Source organism: Scyliorhinus torazame, chromosome 6 (assembly GCF_047496885.1).
Source record: "Scyliorhinus torazame isolate Kashiwa2021f chromosome 6, sScyTor2.1, whole genome shotgun sequence".
Lineage (NCBI taxonomy): Eukaryota > Metazoa > Chordata > Chondrichthyes > Carcharhiniformes > Scyliorhinidae > Scyliorhinus > Scyliorhinus torazame.
This window is the reverse complement of record NC_092712.1, coordinates 176,200,498-176,223,957: the sequence shown is the minus strand read 5'-3', so window position 1 is coordinate 176,223,957 and position 23,460 is coordinate 176,200,498.

Below are 23,460 nucleotides of genomic sequence, written 5' to 3'. Positions count from 1 at the left end.
CGTCTCTAACGCCCCCCAAACCCCCCCCCCGCGCCCCACGTCTGACCCGCCGGCGCTACCAATTTGGGTCCCGACCACCGCTGTCCCCAGAGATGAGGGAGCCCCGCGCGTTCCTAACGCTCCCCAACCCCCCCAGCGCCCCATGTGCGACCCGCAGACGCCGCCATTTTGGGTCCCGGCCACCACGAGGGGAGGAAGGGCGCCGCCATCTTGGACCACCCCAGACCTGTACGACGCATGGGGGTGGCCATTTTGTCCACCCCCGCCGCCATCTTGTGACCCCCCAGCCATGTGCGATGCATGGGGGCAGCCATTTTGTTCACCCCCGACGCCATCTTGGACGGCAACAACGGACCCCAGTATCGACGGCTCCACGGGGTTCGAAGAAGACGCTCAACTACTACTGAACTGCGGGGGAAACAGTCACGCTTAATAAATTGTAGCGCACAAAGACTCCGAGAGACGAATAGAGTGAAGTCGATGAGGCTTTATTAAGCGTGACTGTTTCCCCCGCAGTTCAGTAGTAGACTGCCTGCGGGGGAGGACTCCAGGTACTTATACTCCGCCTTCAGGGCGGAGCTAGAGGTCAACGTCCAACCAGGACCCGGGATCTGTCAGCCAATGACATCATGGCTTCACAGTCCCACATGACCCCTAATGCATACTACCACACAGGTGCAACAGGTGATTAAGAAGGCAAATTGAATTTTGTCCTTCATTGCTAGAGGGATGGAGTTTAAGACTAGGGAGCTAATGCTGGAATTGTATAAGGTGTTAGTGAGGCCACACCTGGAGTATTGTGTTCAGTTTTGGTCTCCTTACCTGAGAAAGGCTGTACTGGCACTGGAGGGTGTGCAGAGGAGACTCACTAGGTTAATCCCAGAGCTGAAGGGGTTGGATTACGAGGAGAGGTTGAGTAGACTGGGACTGTACTCGTTGGAATTTAGAAGGATGAGGGGGATCTTATAGAAACATATAGGATTATGAAGGGAATAGATTGGATCGATGCGAGCAGGTTGTTTCCACTGGCGGGTGAAAGCAAAACTAGGGGGCATAGCCTCAAAATAAGGGGAAGTAGATTTAGGACTGAGTTTAGGAGGAACTTCTTCACCCGAAGGGTTGTGAATCTATGGAATTCCTTGCCCAGTGAAGCAGTAGAGGCTCCTTCATTAAATGTTTTTAAGATAAAGATAGATAGTTTTTTGAAGAGTAAAGGGATTAAGGGTTATGGTGTTCTGGACGGAAAGTGGCGCTGAGTCCACAAAAGATCAGCCATGATCTCATTGAATGGTGGAGCAGGCTCGAGGGGCCACATGGCCTACTCCTGCTCCTAGTTCTTATGTTCTTATGTTACCCCAGGGGTTGTAACTGGTTGTCCTGCTCGAGGCGATGCCTTTGCTGAGCAGGAATTGACGCAGTTCGTCGCTCATAAAGGAGGACCACATATCACTATGTATGTAAGCGGGGAACCTGAACAGTGCAAAGATGCTATGGAGGGCCTTGATGACGGTGGTTGCGGTCATGTCAGGGCAGGGGATGGCGAATGGGAAGCGGAAGGACTCGTGAATCACGTTCAGGAAGTACGTGTTGCAGTCGGTGGAGGGGAGGGAGCCTTTGAAGTCCATGCTGAGGCGTTCAAAGGGATGGGAAACCTTTATCAGGTGCACTTTCTCTGGCCAGTAGAAGTGCAGTTTGCACTCCGCGCAGATTTGGCAGTCCCTGGTGGCTGTCCTGACCTCAATGGAGTAGGGCAGGTTTCGGGTCTTGATAAAGTGGAAAAAGCGAGTGACCCCCGGGTGGCAGAGGTCCTCGTGGAGGGCTCGGAGGCGGTCCACTTGTGCGGTGGCACATGTGCAGCGGGACAGTGCATAAGAGGCTCGTTTAGCTTCCCGGGACGATACAAGATCTCGTAGTTGTAGGTGAAGAGTTTGATCCTCTACCGCAAGATCTTATCGTTTTTTATCTTGCCCCGCTGTGCATTATCAAACATGAAAGCAACCGACCGTTGGTCAGTGAGGACAGTAAATCTCCTGCCGGCCAGGTAGTGTCTCCACTGTCGCACAGCTTCTACTATGGCCTGGGCCTCCTTTTTGACTGAGCAGTGGCAGATTTCGGAAGCATGGAGTGTAGGGGAGAAAATGGCCACGGGTCTGCCTGCTTGGTTGAGGGTGACCGCCAGAACTATGTCAGACGCGTCGCTCTCGACCTGGAAGGGGAGGGACTCGTCGATGGCGTGCATCGTGGCCTTTGCAATATCCATTTTGATGCGGCTTAAGGCCTGGCGGGCCTCTATCGACAGGGGTAAAGCTGTGGATTGGATCAGGGGACGGGCCTTGTCCGCATAGTTGGGGACCCACTGGGCATAGTAGCTGAAAAACCCTAGGCAGCACTTCAGGGCCTTGGAGCAGTGAGGGAAGGGGAACTCCATAAGGGGACGCATGCGCTCATGGTCGGGGCCTATAATTCCATTTCGCTCTACGTAGCCGAGGATGGCTAGGCGGTCGGTGCTAACCACGCATTTGTCCTTGTTGAATGTAAGGTTAAGGATCTTTGCGGTCTGGAGGAATTTTTGGAGGTTGGTGTCATGGTCCTGCTGGTCGTGGCCGCAGATGGTGACATTATCGAGATACGGGAATGTTGCCCGTAAACCGTACCGGTCAACCATTCGGTCCATCTCGCGCTGGAAGACCGAGACCCCGTTAGTGGCATCAAAGGGAACCCTTAAGAAGTGATAGAGCTGCCCATCTGCCTCGAAGGCAGTGTATTTGTGGTCACTAGTGCGGATGGGGAGCTGGTGGTAGGCGGACTTAAGATCCACCGTGGAGAAGACCTTGTAATGCGCGATCCTGTTTACCAGGTCGGCTATACGGGGGAGAGGGTACGCGTCCAGCTGCGTAAACCTGTTGATGGTCTGACTGTAGTCGATGACCATCCTATGCTTCTCCCCGGTCTTTACCACCACTACTTGAGCTCTCCAGGGACTGTTGCTAGCCTCAATGACACCTTCCTTCAGTAGCCTTTGGACCTCTGACCTAATAAAGATCCAATCCTGGGCACTGTACCATCTGCTCCTGGTGGCGACGGGTTTGCAATCTGGGGTGAGGTTCACAAACAGGGAAGGCGGATCGACCTTGAGGGTCGCGAGGCCGCAGACAGTGAGGGGGGGTATAGGGCCGCCGAATTTGAAAGTTAGACTTTGGAGATTACACTGGAAGTCTAAACCTAGGAGTGTGGACGCGCAGAGGTGGGGAAGGACGTAGAGCCGGTAATTTCTAAACTCCCTTCCCTGGACTGTGAGGTTTACTACACAAAACCCCATTATCTCTACTGAGTGGGAACTGGAGGCCAGGGAGATTTTTTGATTAACGGGGTGGACAAGGAGAGAACAGCGCCTCACCGTGTTGGGGTGTATGAAGCTCCCCGTGCTCCCAGAATCAATTAAGCGGGCCGGGCAGCGCTGCCCGCAACTGTTGTTGTAGCAGTTGAGAACGTTCGAGGCCGGGACTGATCCAGAGTCACCGAGGCTAATCTCAGCAGTTGAGTGTTCTCTTCGGGCGGTGTGTGGTCAGCCGAGCTGTGGTCCTGGGAGCCCATCCAAGATGGTAGCTCCCATTGGTCGCACACGGCTGGGGGTGCACAAAATGGCGGTGCCCATCCATCGAACGTGACGTCCGCGGGACAAGATGGCAGCGCCCGGGGGCCGCACGTGGCCCTAGAGTAGGAAGATGGCGGCACCCGCTGGCCGCACGGGGACCGTGGAGAGGTTTGTGGTGGCGGTCCGCATTCGCCGCCGGAGACCGCGGTGACCGCACGGGCCTGGCATACCACCACGAAATGGCCCTTTTTACCGCATCCCTTGCAGGTGGATGCGCGGGCCGGGCAGCGCTGGCGGGGGTGCTTGGCCTGCCCGCTAAAGTAGCAGCAGGCCCCCCCGGGGTTGCCAGGCCACCTTGCAGCACAAGCCGGGGGATGTCTCAGGGTCGGCTGCGGAGGGGCTCCACGCCGCCCAGGGGGCTGCCGCGTGGTCGGGAACGTAAGCGCGGGCGTTTCTGGAGGCTACGTCCAGGGAGCCGGCAAGGGTCTGTGCCTCCTTGAGGACTAGGGTGTCTTTTTCCAGCAATCGCTGGCGGATCTGGGAGTACAGCATACCTGCCACGAAAGCGACCCGGATCAAGAGTTCTGTGTGGTCGCTCGCCGAAACTTGCGGGCAGCTGCAGTTTCTCCCCAACACCAGGAGTGCACGGTAGAATTCTTCCAGCCATTACCCAGGGATTTGTCACCTCGTTGCTAGCAGATGTCAGGCTGGTTTACTGGGCGGATATAATGTCCTTTTAGCAGCTCTATTGCCGCATCAAAGTCTTCCGCGTCCTCGATGAAGGTGTAAATTTCCGGGCTCACCCTCGAGTGCAGGACTTGCATTTTCTGTTCTACTGTGGGTGTGTTTTCGGCCTTTCCGAGATATCCTTTAAAACACGCCAGCCAGTGCTTGAAGATTGCCACTGAGTTCGCCGCGTGGGGGCTGAGTTGCAGACCCTTTTAAATCTAGCTTATTAAATTGATGCACGATCAATGACCACTAAAGCGAGGTTGTAGTCCAACTGAAGGCTTTAATAAGCTAGATGTTTCCCCCGCAGCTCAGGAAGAGAATGAAGGCTGCTGGGGCGGCACGGGCTCTTATACCCCGCCTAGCGGGGCAGAGCTACCATACAGCTTGACCAATAGGAAGCATACAATATCTACCAATGATGTTCCAGCATTACCAGGTACTGTAATACCTCTACACAGACTACCACACCTGGCAAAAAGGAAGATGGCTGTGGTGGTTGGAGGTCAATCATCTCAATTTCTGGAAGTCACTGCAGGAGTTCCTCAGGATAGTGTCCTTGCCCCAAGCATCTTCAGCTGCTTCATCAATGACCTTTTTTCCATCATAAGGTCAGAAGTGGGGATGTTCGCAGATAACTGCATGATGTTCAGCGCCATTTGCAACTCCTCAAATAATGAAGCAGTCCATGTCCAAATGCAGCAAGACCTTGATAATATCCAGGCTTGGCCTGACAAGTTACATTTGTGCCACACAAGTGCCAGGCAATGGCCATCACCTGCATAGGAGGATCTAATCATTGTCACTTGACATTCAATGGCATTACCATTGCTGAAACCCCCACAATCAACATCCTGGGGTTACCATTGATCAGAAACTGAACTGGACTAGCCATATTAATACTGTGTCTACCAGGGAAGGTCAAAGACTAGGAATCCTATGGCAAGTAACTCACCTCCTGACCCCCTAAAGGCTGTCTACCATCTGCAAGGCACAAGTCAGGAACACAATTGAATACTCTCCACTTTCATAGACATTTCATAGAATTTACAGTGCAGAAGGAGGCCATTTGGCCCATCGAGTCTGCACCGGCTCTTGGAAAGAGCACCCTACCCAAGGTCAACACCTCCACCCTATCCCCATAACCCAGTAACCCCACCCAACACTAAGGGCAATTTTGGACACTAAGGGCAATTTATCATGGCCAATCCACCTAACCGGCACATCTTTGGACTGTGGGAGGAAACCGGAGCACCCGGAGGAAACCCACGCACACACGGGGAGGATGTGCAGACTCCGCACAGACAGTGACCCAAGCCGGAATCGAACCTGGGACCCTGGAGCTGTGAAGCAATTATGCTAACCACTATGCTACCGTGCTGCCCACTTGCTTGGATGAGTGCAGCCCCAATAACACTGAAGAAGTTTAATACCATCCAGGAAAAGGCAACCCTCTTGATTGCCCTCCCTCCCACAAACGTTCAAACCCCCCCCCATCACTGACGAACAGTGCCAACTGTGTGTACCATCTACCAAATCCATTGCAGTAACTCGCCAAGGCTCCATAAGACCATAAGACGCAGGAGCAGACTTATGCCACTCGGTCATCAAGTTTGCCCCACCATTCAATCATGGCTGATATGTTTCTCACCCCGTTCTACTGCCTTTTCTTCACACCCCTGATCCCCTTATTAATAAACAACCTATCTATCTCTGTCTTAAAGACACTCAGTGATTTGGCCTCCACAGCCTTCTGCAGCAATGTGTTCCACAGATTCACCACCCTCTGGATGAAGAAATTCCTCGTCATCTGTTTTAAAAGATCATCCCTTAAGCCTGAGGCTGTCGCTTCGGGTTCTAATTTTCCCACCAGTGAAATGTCCTCTCCTCGTCCACTCTATCTCTGTCTCCCAGTATCCTGTAAGTTTCAATAAGATTCCCCCTCATCCTTCTAAACTCCAACGAGTACAGTGTCCTCAACTGCTCCTCGTAGTACAAGCTCTCTATTCCAGGGATCATTCTTGCGAACTTATACAGCACCTTCCAAACCCACGACCGCTGCCATATAGAAGGACAAGAGCAGCGGCTACCTGGGAACCCCACCACCTGGAGGTTCCCTCCACGTCACTCACCACCCTGACTTGGAAATATATCGCCGTTCCTTCACTTTCGCTGGTCAAAATTCTGGAGGTCCCTCCCTGAAGGCACTGTGGATGTACCTACACCTCAAGGAGTGCAGCGGTTCAAGAAGGCAACTCACTACCACCTTTTGAAGGGAAACTAGGGATGGGTAATAAATGCTGGCCTACCCAGCGATGCCCACATCCTAAAAATTTAATATCCGCTTTGAAGATCAAAGTTTAGGCCAATGTTTCAGATTTGCGATCTTTCATCAGAACTGGGAAATGTTAGAAATATAACTAGTTTTGACCAGGGGTAGGTGCAAGGGACAGGATAAAAGAAAGGTCTGTGACAGGATGAAAGTTGAGAGAGATTGAATGACAGAAGAGCTAGGCCAGTAGGAAAATCCTGACCTTCGAAGGCCAAATGGAATGATGATGCGACAAGTAAAGAAATAAAGGACGTGCCTCTGGATCCTGGAACACCACAGTAGCGGGTGAGAGGAGAATCTACAGGTAATTCTTCCAAATTCGGTGTTGTGGAGAGGGTCCATGTCCCAGCCTCAGAGTGTTCCTGGAGATCCCTCTTCTTTCTCAGGAGGTCCATCTTCTGGCCTCTAGTGCTCCCAGAGATCTATCATGCCTGCCCCAGCATGGATTATGGCATAAAATACCCGGTTGTATGATTAATTCGGTTGGAAAGTTTGCTGTGTTTTCCTGCCGGTTTCTGCAGCAGAAACACTCCACATTCCTGCCCCTACCTATGGTCTGAAATTGTTGAATCCTGAAGTCTATAAGGTACCTAATAAAAAGATGAGGTGCTGTTCGTCAAGCTTATGTTGACTTTCACTGGAATATTACCAAGGAAATGCTGAAATGGGGTATCTCAGGTGAAAAGTGAGATTGGGATCAATGGTGAGAAAGGGAAGTTGTCTTCTGGGAAGCAATGTCTGAGCAGGTGCTCAACCTGTTCAGGGCAAAGGTGTATCAGATGTCTCCACTTTTCTTCCTTCTCGTCGTCCTCCTGAAGTGGCCTCTAGATTTCTGCTGTGCCCCGTTGATGGCAATGATGTGGCGAGTGCAGCAGATCAGATTGAACATGGGGACATGCTCTTGTGTGAACTGGACAGTTTGCCTGAGCAGCCCAGGCATCAGAAACATTGCTTCAGTAAACCAGTGGTCTGCTCCATGATGTTTCTGGGGCTCCATGGCTCATGTTACATGCCAGTTGCCCATGCATGCTCAGGTGATGAAGGGGGATCATCAGCTATGTGTGCAGGAATGTTTAGCATTTCATCCCAAGCAGCTAGCCTCTGGTTGTTTTTCGAAGTGCATAAACAATGTGAACAGCAAACTGCTTCAGAGTGAATGCATTATGGCTGCAACCAGGATAGCAGGCATTCACCAACGTGAGGTATTGTGCATTGTCGCAGTGAGGAATGGTACCATTTGCAGATCTTATACATCACACTGCCAACATAAGAGGCTCACAGAACCACGTCCGTGCAGTCAGTGATCCTCTGCACCATTGGAAATCCAGCCATCATGGCACATTCATGTACATGCCCTTCTTTCTCCTTATTGAGAATAGATTGTCATTGTCTCTCTTGGAATATTTGGGGCTGGATTCTCCTCTGGCGGGATGCTCCATTTTGCCGGCAGCCCGGGGGTTTCCCGACGGCATGGGGCTGCCCCACAATGGGAAACCCCATTGACCAGCCGGCGTAATAGGATCATCCTGCCGGTGGGGTGAACCTGAAATGTGGCGCGGCGGAGAATCCAGCCCATGGTCTCCGACACCTCCCGGATACATTGATGGACAGTCTCCTGGCATTTGCATATACAAACAACAAACAAAACAAATGAAAGCAGAAGTAATATTATACAAAGTAATAAATAACCAACACCCACTCCCCCCATGCCTTACCCCTCCTCCCATCCTGCCTTCCCCATTTTAACACCCCCTGCTCCCCCTCTGCTGACACCTCAATTCTCCTTAAAGAAGTCAATGAACAGCTTCCACCTCTGAGTGAACCCATCAATCGACCCCCTCAGGATGAACTTAACCTTCTCCAGCCTCAGGAATTCTGCCAGGTCACTCACCCACACCCCGGCTTTCAGCAGCTCCGAGTTTCTCCACCCAAGCAAAATCCGTCTCCGGGCTAACAGGGAGGCAAAGGCCAAAACATCGGCCTCTCTCGCTCCCTGAACTCCCAAGTCTTCCAACACCCCAAATATTGCTATCTCTGGACTTGGGGCCACCTTCACCCCCAATACCTCAGACATTATGTCTGCAAACCCCTGCCAGAACCCCTTCAACTTCAGACATGGCCAAAACATGAGCAACCCCCGCACCTGTCCTCTACTTCCTCAAAGAACCTACTCATACTCGCCACTGTCATATGCGCCCTGTGAACTACTTTAAACTGAATAAGACTGAGCCTCACACACGACAAGAACACATTCACCCTCCGCAGAGCCTCCTCCCACGTCTCGGCCTCCAACTCCACTACCCCCCCAGCTCCTCCTCCCACTTCCGCTTAATGTCCCCCACTGGGGCCCCCTCCCAATCCATCAGCTCCTTATAGACCTCGGCCACCTTCCCCTCCCCTATCCCGCCCTCATCAGCATCTAAACTTGCCGGGAAAAGACGGCACCACTCTCCTCAAGAAATCACAGGTCTGTAAGTATCTGAAACCATTCCTCCTGGGCAGCTCATACTCTTCCTCAAGGTCATCTAATTTTGCAAAGCTGCCCTCTAAGAAAAGATCCCCGAATCGTTCAATCGCTGCCTGCCGGTACCCCTGAAACCTCGCATCCAGCCCCCCCTGGTGCAAACCTATGATTATCACAGATCGGTGCCCACACCGAGGCACCCTCCAGTCTCAAATGCTGCATCCACTGCCCCAATTCCCTCAAGGCCGACACCACCACCGGGTTCACGGAATACCTGGCCAGCGAGAACGGCAGAGGCGCCGTTAGCAATGCCCTCAAGCTTGTTCCTCTACAAGAGGCCACCTCCATCCGTCCCCATACCGACCCCTCCCCCACTACCCATTTCCTAACCATAGTGATGTTTGCCACCCAGTAGCAATTCATTATATTCAGCAAAACCAACCTCCCCCCCTCACCCCAACTCTAAAAAAGCCCTTTTGGTCCGTGGGGTCTTCCCTGCCATACAATCCCCGAGAACAGTGCATTAACCTTCTTAAAGAATGACTTTGGGACAAAGATCGGGAGGATGTGAAATATAAATAGGAACCTTGGCAGCACCATCAGCTTCACTGTCTGCACCCGTCCCGCCAACGACAATGACAGCACATCCCTCCTCTTAAAATAATCCCCCTTCATCTGCTCCACCAGCCGAGTCAAATTTAACTTATGTAGCTGTGCCCAACCCACGCCATCTGAATGCCCAAGTGTCTAAAGCTCGTGCCCATCACCTTGAATGGCAGGTCCCCTAGCCTCCTCTCCTACCCTCTGGTCTCAGTCGGGAACACCTAGCTCTTTCCCATGTTCAAATTGTACGCAGAGAACTAGCCAAAGTCCTCCAAAATCCCTATAATGCCCCAGTGCCCCCCAACGGGTCCAAAATATAGAACAACAGGTCGTCCACGTACAGCGTAACCCCCCTACACAATACCTCTCTAGTCCCTTGACGTTCTCAGCGCCATTGCCGATGGCTCTATAGCCAAGGCAAAAAGCAACGGGGACAGCGGGCACCCCTGCCTTGTCACATGGCGCAGCCTGAAATATCCCGAGCTCACCCGGTTCGTCCAAACACTTGCGACCGGTGCCCTACACAGCAACTGGACCCAGTCCACAAACTCCTGCCCGAACCCAAACCACCCCAGCCCCTCCCACAGATACTCCCACTCCACTCAGTCAAAAGCCTTCTCCCCTTCAATCACCACTACCACCTCCACTTCCTGCCCCTCCAGGGCATCATAATTACATTAAGCAGCCTCTTCACATTCGTCGACAACTGTCTCCTTTTCACAAACCCCGTTCGGTTCTCACCTATCACCCCCGGGTCACAGTCCTCATTTCGCGAAGCCAACACCTTCGCCAATAACTTAGCATCCATATTCAACAATGATCTCGGACAGTATGATCCACATTGCTCCAGATCCTTATTCTTTTTCAATATCAGGGAGATGGATGCCTGCAACAGTGTAGGAGGGAGATCCCACCCTCTCCCTAGCCTGATTGTGGCACCAGGTACTCTCCAAACGTTTTATAAAACTGCACTGGGAACCCATCTGGTCCCAGGGCCTTCCCTCCCTGCATTGTCCCCATACTTTCCATCACCTCTCTAAACTCAATAGGGGACCCCAAACCCTGCACCAGCTCCTCGTTCACCTTGGGAAACTTCAATCCATCCAGGAACCGGCGCATTTCCTCCCCACCGGCCAGGGGCTCCAACTCATACAACCCCCTATAAAAACCCTGAAACACCCCATTCACCCCCACCGGGTCCAGCACCATCCTTCCCGTCCCGTACTTCACGTTACCAATCTCCCTCACTACCTCCTGCTTCCTCAACTGGTGGGCCAACATCCTGGTCGCCTTCTTCCCATACTCATATATTGCCCCCTGGCCGTCAGCAACTGCCTTACAACCTTCCCCATCTCCAGGGCTTTCGAATACCTCCTGTCCACCCTCAGAATCTCTTCCATCAGCCTTGCCATCTCTGCACTGGTGCACGATTAATTGCACAAAGACTAAAGTTGGGTACAACTGTGGCTTTATTACAGTCAGATGCGTGGCCTCCTGCTGCAGCTGGCGAAATGGCAGGGCACTGGAGGTCATGCATACTTATACAGTTCTCCCTGGGCGAAGCCAGCCGGCAGGAGCTACTGGCAAACCTGTAGTGCAAGTCCTACCTTACATCTCCTATTACAGTGGATCACCACATTCACCCCCTGTTAAAAATGAGTATGGCGGGGGTGACGTGAAACTATATACAATTAGTGCAATTATGTACAGTGGTAGGGAAAGAAAAGTCCATGTTGACGGTCCGGAGTCCGTCAAAGGTTCAGCCGGTCCGGTGCTTTGGTTCTTCGTTGGGAGCGGCGTAACGGTGGCAGCGAAGTCGGTGCTGGCGGTGGTGGAGGTGGCAGCGATGGAGGTGCTAATGCTGGCCAGTCATCGGGGAACTCCGGGAGCGTGCAGAAGTCCTCCTCGTCCTCTTGTGCGGAAAAGGGGAGGGGTGGGGTGGTCTGGTGGGGTCAATATTGGCGGCGCGGTGGGAGGTGGGGGGGGGGGGCGCATTGGTGGGGGTTGGGATGGAACTTGATGGTGCCAGGTTCCTGAGTGAGACAGTATCTTGGCGGCCGTCGGGGAACTCAACGTAGGCATATTGAGGGTTGGCGTGGAGCAGGTGAACCCTGTCCACCAAGGGGTCCGCCTTGTGGAGTCGGACATGCCTATGGAGAAGGACCGGTCCTGGAGCAGCGAGCCAAGTCGGGAGCGACACCCCGGATGTGGACTTCCTGGGGAAGGTGAAAACACGTTCATGGGGTGTATTATTAGTGGCGGTGCACAATAGTGACCAGATGGAGAGTAGAGCGTCAGGGAGGACCTCCTGCCAGCGAGAGGCTGGGAGGTTCCTGGACCGTAGGGCCAGCTGGACGGCCCTCCAAACCGTCCCATTCGTCCGTTTCCCGGGGGTTGTAGCTGGTCGTCCTGCTGGAGGCTAAACCCCTGCTGAGCAGGAACTGACGCAGCTCATCGCTCATGAATGAGGATCCCCTGTCACTGTGGATGTAGGCGGGGAAACCGAACAGGGCGAAGATGGTGCTGAGGGCCATAATGATGGTGGCAGATGTCATATCGGGGCATGGCATGGCGAAGGGGAACCTGGAGTACTCGTCGACCACTCTGAGAATGTGTTACGGTCGGTGGAGGGGAGGGGCCCTTTGAAATCCACGCTGAGGTGTTCAAAGGGGTGGGAAGCCTTCACCAGGCGCGCATGGTCTGGCCGGGAGAAGTGCGGCTTGCTCTCCGCACAGACCTGGCAGTCCCTGGTGACTGTCCTTACTTCCTCGATGGAGTAGGGCAGATTGCGAGCTTTGACCAGGTGGTACAATCGAGTGACCCCTGGGTGACAAAGGCTGTCGTGTAGGGCCCGGAGTTGGTCCTCTTGTGTGCTGGCACATGTACTTCTGCGCGTACTGTTCTTTGAGGAGTTCCATTGCTTTTGTGTAAGTCGTGACACCTTGGATCAACGGGAACACGCTGGAGCTCAGTCTGGAGTACAGGACGTGTATCTTCTGAGCCTCCGTCGGCTCGGGGTCCGCAGCCTTGATGTAGGCCTCGAAACATGCTAGCCAGTGAGTAAAGTCTTTCCTGGCGTCGGGCGAGTGAGGATCCAGCTGCAGGTGATTGGGCTTAATTCGGATATCCATTCTGTGGAAAATCTGACTGTAATGAATTGATGCACAATCAATTGCACAAAGACTAAAGTTGGGTACAACTGTGGCTTTATTACAGTCAGATGTGTGGCCTCCTGCTGCAGCTGGCGAAATGGCAGGGCACTGGAGGTCATTCATATTCATACAGTTGTCCCTGGGCGGAGCCAGCCGGCAGGAGCTACCGGCGAACCTGTAGTGCAGGTCCTACCTTACATCTCATATTACAATGGATCACCACATGCTCGTTCCGCCTTTTGCCTGTGTGCCTGAATCGAAATAAACTTCCCCTGAACCACCACCTTGACTGCCTCCCAAAGTGTGTGGCGTCCATGATCTCCCCTGTATCGTTCAACTCCATGTGCCCCTGAATGGCAGCACTCACCCACTCGCACACCTCCTCATCCGCTAATTGCCCCACTTCCAGTCTCCACAGTGAGCGCTTGCCCCCCCCCCCCCCCCCCCCCCCCCGGCCCCATCCCCCCAATCCACTCACTTATTCACCCAGTGCAGCGCGGTCTGATATCATAATCGGCGAATACTCCGAGTCAACTAACCCCGCCAGCAATGCCTTGTCCACCACGGGAGTACACCCTGTGCACATGGGAGAAACACAAAAATTCCTTCGCCATTGGCCTCCCAACCCATACGCTCCATAAACCCCTTTAGTTCCCTCATCGCCGCCGACACCTTCCCGACCTTGGACTCGACTGGTCCAAGCTTGGCGCAATGACCATGTTAAAATCCCACCCCCCCACCCATGATCAACCAGTGCAAGTCCAGGTCAGGGATCTTCCCCACCTTCCGCCTCATAAAATCCATATCATCCCAATTAGGGGCATAAACGTTTACCAGAACCACCGGCATCCCCTCCAGCTTCCCACTAACCACCACGAACCCCCCCCCCCCAAATCTGCTACAAGATTCCCCAACTCGAATGCCACCCGCTTATTCATCAGCAACGCCACCCGCTCGACTTCATGTCCTGTCCCGAGTGGAACACTTGCATTACCCATCCTTTCCTCAGCCTTGTCTGGTCCCCAATCTTTAAATGCGTCTCTTTTAGAGAAACCATGTCCGCCTCCAACCTCCTCAGGTGTGCGAACACACGTGACTGTTCGACCCACCCATTCAGCCCCCTCATGTTCCAGGTGACCTGCCTGGTTGGGGGGCTTCTCACCCAGCCCCCTACCCTGCCGATCAACCAGATCCCTTTTTGGGCCAGCCCCTGGCCCGTGTCACGTGTCACTGCTATCACTCCTTTTCCAACTGTGCCACGACAACCACACCCTTGGCAGCAGCACCACCCCAAACAAAACAACAGGCCCTTCCCCCTCACCTGCACCTAATTCCTGACCACCCCCCACTGTGCTCCCATTAACTAACCCGCCCAGCTAGCATGGCAGCCCCAGCCCAAGGCCTCCAAAGCTCCTAACCCCCCGATTCCTCTCTCCCCCGACCACAGTTCCCCAAGAAACTAAGAAACAGAAAAAAGGTGCATTCACCCTTAATGCTCCCCAAGCATCCCGCCACCAAACCTACCAAAACATTTCAAAGGGGAAAAAGTTTCCCAAGAACAAAATAAAAACATCCTCACACCTCCTCAACAGTTCAGTGTCCTCCTTTTCCTGCCAGTCCATTGTCCCTCAAAAACTCCATCACCTCCTCTGATGTACCAAAATAATATTCTCAATTCTGGAAAGTCACCCAGAGATGGGCTGGGTACAACACTCCACACTGCCCTCCTCTTCACCAGTTCTGCACCCAGGTCCCACAGCTCGTTCCCCTCCAGGTGCACTTCCTCACCTGCCTCGCCCACTGAAGAATCTTCATTTTGTCCAAGAAAGGGTACAACCGCTCCACCATCGCCCTCGGCGGCTCGCCCACCTGCGGTCTCCTCATCAATGCACTATGTGCTTGTTTGACTGCCAGAGGCCGGTTAAAGGGCCTCTGCCCATCAGCTTCTCCAACATTTTGGCCACATACATGCCGGCCTCCACAACTTCGATGCCTTCGGGCATTCCACGATCCTCAGATTGTGCCTCTGGAGTGATTCTCCAGGTCCTCCACCTTCTCCACCTCTTTTGGGGCTCCCGCAACACCCCCACCTCGGCCACCAACCAGGCGAGCTGCTCCTCGTGCTACCCCATCGCCTCTTCCACTTTCTGGATCGCACGGCCCTTGGACTCCAGCCTCTGCTCCACTCATTCAATCCCTTCTTTGAGCAGCTCTACCACCTTGACCAGGTCCTCCAGGGCCTCCCTTCTTTGTTGTCTGAACTTATCATTTAAAAAGTCCACCAGTTGTTCCGTTGACCACTGGGCGGGCGAAACAGGCCCTTTGCCCTCCGCCACCTTAACCTGTGGTGCATCTCAAAGACTCTCCTCCTCCAACAGCCCTCTTCTTCTCAACCCACTCCTTGTTCGTGGATCCAACCTTGTTCGTGGATCCATCGACGAGCCACACCAGAGGAGTTGCACCTTCTCCTGGCACCCCTACACCTCTTTCCATCCAAATATTTCACCCCTCAGACAGGGAAAGGAATGAAAAATTGCACCTCGAGCAGGAACAACCAAATGTGCGACCCCTCACTCCATAGCCACCACCGAAGGTCCCACCTGGGAGATGTTGGATATGTTGCCCATTCTTATACGCAAAGATTCAGTTGCATGGAAGTTGAATGTGACCTTTACAGCTACTGGCAGAGTCATCCTTGCCCTGGTGTGAAGTTTCAGGTCATGTTGAAGGAGCTAGAATAGTTCTATTACCACCTCCTTGATGAACCTGAGTTGCCTCAGGCTTAGTAGGAGATTTGAGAAGTACTTTTGGAAATTCTATGATGGGTAGAGAGCCATCGTCCTCCCCCTCCTCACAGAGCTTCTCCTCTCTGTAGCCTTATCTCCATTTTTAGACATTTTACAGTACCCACACCAGCCATATCACCCATACGTTTTGCTGATACATGTGATAACTTCTTCTTACTTCCCAGAATAGATGCACATCAACAGACCTCCAAAAATAAACTTGATTACTTCCACAAACTTCTCCACAGCAGAAGTCAAAAACAAGTCACCTCCATCTTTGCAATTAAGATGTCTGTCCCTGTTAATAGCACCAGGAGGAGTTTCCTTTTGCAGTTGAACACATATCCAGCAGAGAGTAGTTGACACAGACATTAAGTGGACCTACCGAGACCAAATTTGAAAGAAGTGCATCAAATAGATCAACATCATTTTCATTCATCTCTGAGATCTCTGCACTTCTCCAATTCTACCCATTTATGCATCCTCAATGTTTACTGTTACATGCCAGTGGCTGGACCTTCAGCTGTTTCAGCCTTCATATCTGAAATTCCTTCTCTAAACATCTCTGTCTCGCTACCTCTCTCGTTTCCTTAAAACGTAGCTCTCTGACAACGTTTTGGTTACCTGTCTGTTTTGGCTTACAAAGCTGGGTGTCAAATATTTGTTAAGAATGCTCCTGTAAAGTGCTTGGAAATACTTTACTATGTTATAGATGCTATATTATTCATGAAAGTTATTCATGAAGCCCCTGCCTTCTCAACCTCGCCCCTCGCATGAGGTACGGTGATCCTCAGGTTAAACCACCATCAATCAGCTCTCCTCCACAGAGAGGAAAGCAGGCTATGGTCATCTGGAACTTTGGCAACTTTACTTATTTTAATACGCAAGTCATTGTTACTATTGTTGCCTTGATGTCAAATATCAGTTAAAGTCCTAGCAAAATACAATCCTGAGTCAAACAGCTCATTTAATTTAACCTATCCCTCATAATTAGCTTGGTTACTGTTTGAAGTGGTGAAGTTTTAACAATTATATAACCCAGCAACAGAAAATGTGATTTGGCATTTTCACTAAAACAACTTTGATTTGATACATGGTGTTAGATTAGTCCACATTAACAGCAGATGGAAAATAGAGATTTTTATGTTTGCCTCCTTTACCAACAAAAAGTAATATTTTGCCTAAACAGGTTGCACTTGCCTGAATTTTCATTCATACATTTGTCTTTCTCTTTCTATATAGTACAATGTTTTTGTGGATTAAACAAATATGACTCATTACAAATTAAGATAAAAAAAGGTAATTTATAAAAAGTATTAATCAGAAGCAAATTCTTATAAACAAGATCTATTATTGTCTCGAGAGCATCTATTTTTTAACTTGCAGTGAAAGGGTTAAATCATGGTATATTTAAAATTGATTTGACTGACATTGAACTTGTTATATGTTAATTGCTTATTACATTTACAAAATGTAAACTAGCTAGAAGCACATTTATTAGGTGGCCAAAATCTTTCCATCCTTTGTTATTTCTAAAGTAGTGTACTTCACGGTATTAAAACTCTGCACAAATTTCCTTTAAAATTTTGTAGATACTGAAGTGTTGGGTGCACTGAGGTACTGGTGAACCAACACGGTTGCGATTGGTACAACGCAGTTTTATTCCATTTCACTATTTATACATCAGACTTGGTACTCAGCACGTTGTGACGATGTGAGTGTCTTGCTATGAGGTCCTGGCCCTGTGCTGTCTCCAGATGGACTGCCCAGGAAGTGTTGTGTTTCTTGTCTTATACTGTGTCTGCTCTTGTCTGTGATTGGCCGTCGTGTTATGTGTGCTAATTGGTCCGTTGGTCTGTCTATCATTATGTATGTGTTATGATGTATGTTTGAATATCATGACATCCCCCCTTTTATACATGATTATGTGCCTACGTGGTTATAAATATAAATGTGTCCTGAGTGCAGCTAAAGGTGTGTGTGCGTAATATTTACATCATGTACATGGGGCTTAACTATATACAAGGGGCGATGTCAGGCGTGACATGCTAACGAGGTTGTACCATAACAAAAGAAGAACAACGTTGAAATTTGGAACGATCAAACGAGGCCTGTAACGATAAAACAGTGACATGTTATAAAACAGTGGTTGCAAAAGTTTGACGTGTGAACAGTCTCATTAGTCCAGTCTAGTAGGTGGGCGACGAATTTGGGTTGACCGTTAGGGTGGCACTCCATTCATCGCCCGGATTGATGGTGTTGACCCGGTTCGCATCAATGACCGCAACCCGGAAGGCGTCTTGGTCATCTGTGTCGTCGGTTTGGATGTCGTGATGTGGAGGCTGAATGGTCCGCACGTTCCTGCGAGGTTGTCAGAGATGTGGAAGATCAACAGGTTGAGCTGCTCGACAGTAGGCAGCGTAGTGGCCCATCTTGCCACAGCGTAGGCATTGTCGGGTTTGTGCAGGATATTGCCCTTTTAAATGTGCAGCTCCACAGTTGCCGCACGTCATGATGTCATGGCATTCGTTACGCCACTGCGCATGCGCAGTTCGGTCTTGCGTCGGGCGCGCCTGCGCAGCACATCCCTCAGTGTTGCCGTAGGTTTTGGCGCGCACAAACGCGGGAGGCCTTAAAAAGCACGCGAAACGGCCGCCGTCGTCCGGGCCGCGGGCCGGGAGAAACTCGATTGCCTGGATGCGTTCGGCCTCGTGGGCGGCCTGGCTTGCCGATTCGATCGCGTGGGACCCCCTCTGTGCCGATTCGGTCGCCTGAAATTGGGCATAGCGGCTGTCGCATTCTCATGCATTCTCATAGGCTTCAACTGCAGATGCTAAGGTCAGGCCTTTAATTTTTAGAAGCTGCTGGCGTAGGCCACTGGAGGCAACGCCATAAACGATCTGGTTCTGGATCATGGACTCTGAGGTGGTGTCGTAACCGCAGGACTGCGCGAGTATGCGGAGGTGCGTCAGGAAGGACTGAAAGAGCTCATCCTTACCTTGCAGGCTCTGCTGAAAGACATACCTCTCAAAGCTTTCGTTGACCTCAACGTTGAAGTGCTTGTCGAGCTTGAGGAGGACCGTGTCATACTTAGCTTTGTTCTCGCCTTCCGCGAACATCAAGGAGTTGTATACATCGATGGCGTGCTGACCTGCGGTAGTGAGGAGCATGGCAATCTTTGTTTCGTCCGAGGCGCCCTGTTTTTCATTGGCTTGCATGAAGAGTTCGAAGCGCTGCTTGAAGAGCGTCCAATTTGTGCCCAGGTTCCGAGCGACTTGCAACGGCTGCGGTTTGTTGCGGGTGTCCATGGCTCAGGATGGCAGATTTGCCGGTAGGTATCGATTCACTCCTGGTATCATGAAGTGTTGGGTGCTCTGAGGTACAGACAAACCAAGACAGTTGCAATTGGTACAGGGCAGTTTTATTCCATTTAACTATTTATACATCAGACTTGGTACTCAGCACGTTGTGACGATGTGAGTGTCTTGCTATGATGTCCTGGCCCTGTGCTGTCTCCAGATGGACTGCCCAGGAAGTGTTGTGTTTCTTGTCTTATACTGTGTCTGCTCTTGTCTGTGATTGGCTGTCGTGTTATGTGTGCTAATTGGTCCGTTGGTCTGTCTATCATTATGTATGTATTGTGATGTATGTTTGAATATCATGACAGATACAATATTTTATATTTGGCCTGGCTGCAACAGCTATTAACGTTCATCCATGCACTGGAGATTTGGATTCAGATGCTCCATTGTGAGCAATATGTTCTATTGTCATTTTTTGTGATTGTGGCAGGCAGCAACCAGTATTCTTATGTTGATCATTACCTTTCAATTAGATATCGCATCATTACATGACTATTTCCATTGCTGACAGATGTCTACATTTTGATTATAGAAGAAAGCGGAGGAGGAGCAGATACAAATAGATTTTTTGATCTCCCTATCACGTGTTAAACCACAATGAAAAAGCCAAATAGACTTTTCAGATTAACTACAACTATATTTTTAATTACAATTTTACTAGTGGTAGGTTCAGAGGAAAAAAGTCACAAAGTTTCTGTCTTAGAACCATTGTCAAGTTTAGAAAGTCAAAGTAATGGCAGAATTGCCAAGTTCAATACAGTATTATTTTTCATGGAAAAATAATTAAAATTTCTCCTTTGAAATTGTCAAAGCTCTGCAAAAATGGTAATGAACACACAATACTCTCCTCACTGTGTATATAGAAATCTAAGACTTGTCAGCCAGTTATTCTAATTGACATTATACATCGGATATGCATGTGACAGATGAGGATTTCAGAAAAGTGCTGATGGAAATGCTTCCTCCCATCATTATTAGAGATCAATTGTCTACTCTTGAGTTCATGGAACACTGACATTATATTCCTTCCTACTCTTTTCTTTAAAAATGACACTTTGTGGAATATGTGATGTATTTGTCGTACTTATGAGAAGTTTAGGGAAAATAATGGAAGAAATCAGAAAGGAAGAAATCCGTGGTTCAAATTGCTGATACTTAAGAAATATAGTAAAACATGAAAGTGCAAGAAATTGGGATGTAAAATAACAATAATATTCACAAAATTTGAAATAATAAAATGTATCGTATACTTTTATCGTAATTCTTCAATATCACATTGTTCGCGAGTATTGCCAAAATCTGCAATTTAATCGTGTTTGGAAAACAAAGGTAGTTTTAAGGAATGTATATGTGCATTAGTAAGCATTAGAAATAAGATATAGTTTTGAGTGGATTTAATTTAATGTTTCTGTGCCTATAAAACCTATGGTTAGATTCACGCTGGACAAAGGCGTTTGTATGTGTGGTGGTTGGTTAATTTTCAACTGTGTTTCTATTTTGCATAGATAGGGCGAAGGAATGAAGAATAAATAAAACTAGCAGATGTTGCTTAGCAACTGGAGGCCCTGGTAAGGATAAAAAAACTTTTAAGTTTTAGTTTTAGCCAATTATTGGTAATTGGAGATAGGTTGTGATAGGCTGCTCTCACAGCTCTGCTAGAAGCAGTTGGTTTAGAAGTCTACAGAGGGAACATGTCTCTCAGCTTTGCTAGAAGAAAATCCAGACCATGGAATAATGGTTAAGAAAACAAATGCAGAAATCTGAAGAGCAGCTAGTTAGGGAAACAAGAGAAATTAAGAGAACGGTCGAAGAAGCCTGGGGCTAAATGTACTCTCACAGAGAACTGTTCAGTAAGGGCAGGCTGAGCTGGGAAGAAGGCTGAGATTGAAGAGGTTTCCAGGTTTGTGAGATTTCATTGCAGCCTGTGGAATGTGAGTTGAACAAACTATGAAAATAAGTGGTTGGATCTTGGAGTTTTTGTAAATGCAATAAAGACAAAAAAAATTTAAAATGGGGTGGTGTAAAATCCTGGACTAGATTTCATGTTAAAAGTGGAGCGTAAACTTGGATTAAAAGAGTAATTGGTAAAACCCGGACTGGATTTCGGAATGCAAACCGCTGAGGGAAGGCATTATTATGAGAGGAAGTTTTAAAGTATGTTTTCAGGAGTCGAGTTTGGAAACTCTCATGTGACAATCATCTGGGAGGATTCTGAGAAGAAAACCACGGAAACTAACTTGGGATCAAAGTGTAGTGTTTGTATTTGACCACAGCCAATCTGTGTGCTTAAAAGTGAATTCATGTGAATGGGACCTTTGTAGTTTAAAATGTACTGTTTAATCGATGTTAATCTTAAAATCTGTGTGCATTTGTAACATGAGGGGGAGTAAGGGTTATTTCATAATAATCCAACTTTTAATGTTTGAGAAATATTTTCTTCTTGTTGTGAAAACTAATTAGCAGTCCTGTGACTTTGTTCCTCCATATTTTATTAAAAATGAGTTAAGGTTTTGAGCTAGGGTTCCATTCCGGAATCTTCCCATTTGGTTGTAACACCAATTGGGCTTGTAACAATAGTTTATTCCCAATAAAAAGCTGATTTCAGATTTGTACCTGGCATTGGTAAAGCTCAGTGTAATTTCGCCATTTAATTTCCAAGTTCTTCATTTGTGTGTTTCTACATATATTGGTAATCTGGACGCTGATTGTAGAGGCGTTGCCATAGAGAATGCACAAGGGAACTGTTATCCCCCAAGGGCGCGATACAACAACCAGGCTGCGCCAGAAAAGCAGCTCGCCGCAGCGCAGTGTGGCTGATGAAAGCTGTGAGCCTGGGTTCCCTGGATCTACCAAGCTCGCCACATCGTTGTGATGTGAATCCCGGCCATTGTGGGCAGGATCACTTTTTAGCAAATCTGCATCTTAGAACAAGGTAGTTAGTCTTACTCTAATTTGCAGATTCCCAAGATACCTGAGGCTTTGGATTCATTCCCTTCGCCTCAGAGACCTTGGACGACCGCTGTTCATCACTGGTACTCACAAATGGGGACCAGACAGAGTGGGATGGGGGCCTCCCAAGGCATCGGAGGCCCCCAGTTACATTACCTTTGGGAATGGTGGAGCCCTGACACTGCTGGTGCCATGTGAGCACTCTGAAAGTGCCAGCTTGGCACCCTGGCAGTGCCAGCCTTGTACCTTGGCAGTTCCACCTGGGTGCAAGCCTGGCAATGCCAAGGTACCCAGGCACATGTGATTGGGCCTGGGATACTGGGAAGGGTGTTGAGGTGGTGCATGGGGGGGATGGGACAGGGACCCTCCCATAGTATGGTCGGGTTGGGGGGTAGATATGTTATCGCTTCGGGGGCCTCAGAGATCAGGATGCCATTTAGAAATGCCGTCAACGTCACTCGCTACACTGGTGAGTTCTGGTGAGCGGAGCTCCGCCACTGTACAAAATGGGTCTATGTACGGCCTTGGCTGCGCATTCCCTGTTCAGGCCCCTTACACAATGCTAGTCTTGTTGAATAGCCAAGTATTTCTCGGCACTACGCGCGTCGGGAAACAAGCTGCTAAACCCGCTTGTTAGGGGACTTTGTTCCCTTTTGGAAGAATCGCGCCCCATGCTTTTGTTGAGTTGATAAAGGTTTAATGCCTGGACATGGTTCTGTTTGCAAAGGACTCCGAAGAATATATGTAGCTTCCAGCAGGTGAAAGTGAGCCTCATTGCAAGCCTAACTCATAGTCTTAAATTACTAATTGTTAGCACAGTAGGATTGTTTAGTAAGTAGTCCAATCAAGGAATCACATCTAATGTTGGGCAAGATGTTCTGAATTTCGCAAGCATGGGCTAGTTTAGTATTGTCATTACTCTGATAGCCAAAACGACGTGCTGGACAGTATATTAGCAGACAGATTTACTAGATGTTTGGTGGCATAATTAATTGCACCTTTGTTGATGAATGCAGGATGAAAAGCATCAACACCATGGTCGAAGATTTCCAACCGTTCCCTTTGGTGGGAACTTCCGGTCCCACCAACGGCAACCCACCAACAGAGGTTCCCTGGCAGTGAAGGGTGCGAACAACAGGAAAACCCATTGACAGTGGGTTGCAGATCCTGCCGCTGGCCAAAAGTGGGCTTCCTCCACCAATGCAGAAAATTCTGTCCCATATCCATTTTTTTAGCAATGCTCATATTCTGTACTACCAAGTGACTTTGTGTATTCCTGAAACAGATGAAGCAAAGACCAAATTTGGGTTATCAACAATATAGTTTGACTCACAGGTAAGTTTCAAACAGGTAAGTTATCTATTGAATTTCTCAGAGAGTGTCTTTAATCCAAGGTTGTGCCAGTGTTCATTTCAAAACCTGCTGATAATGCTAAAGTGAGACACAGTTCCACAATTGAGCGATAGTTCATGCAAGATGAAATTGAAC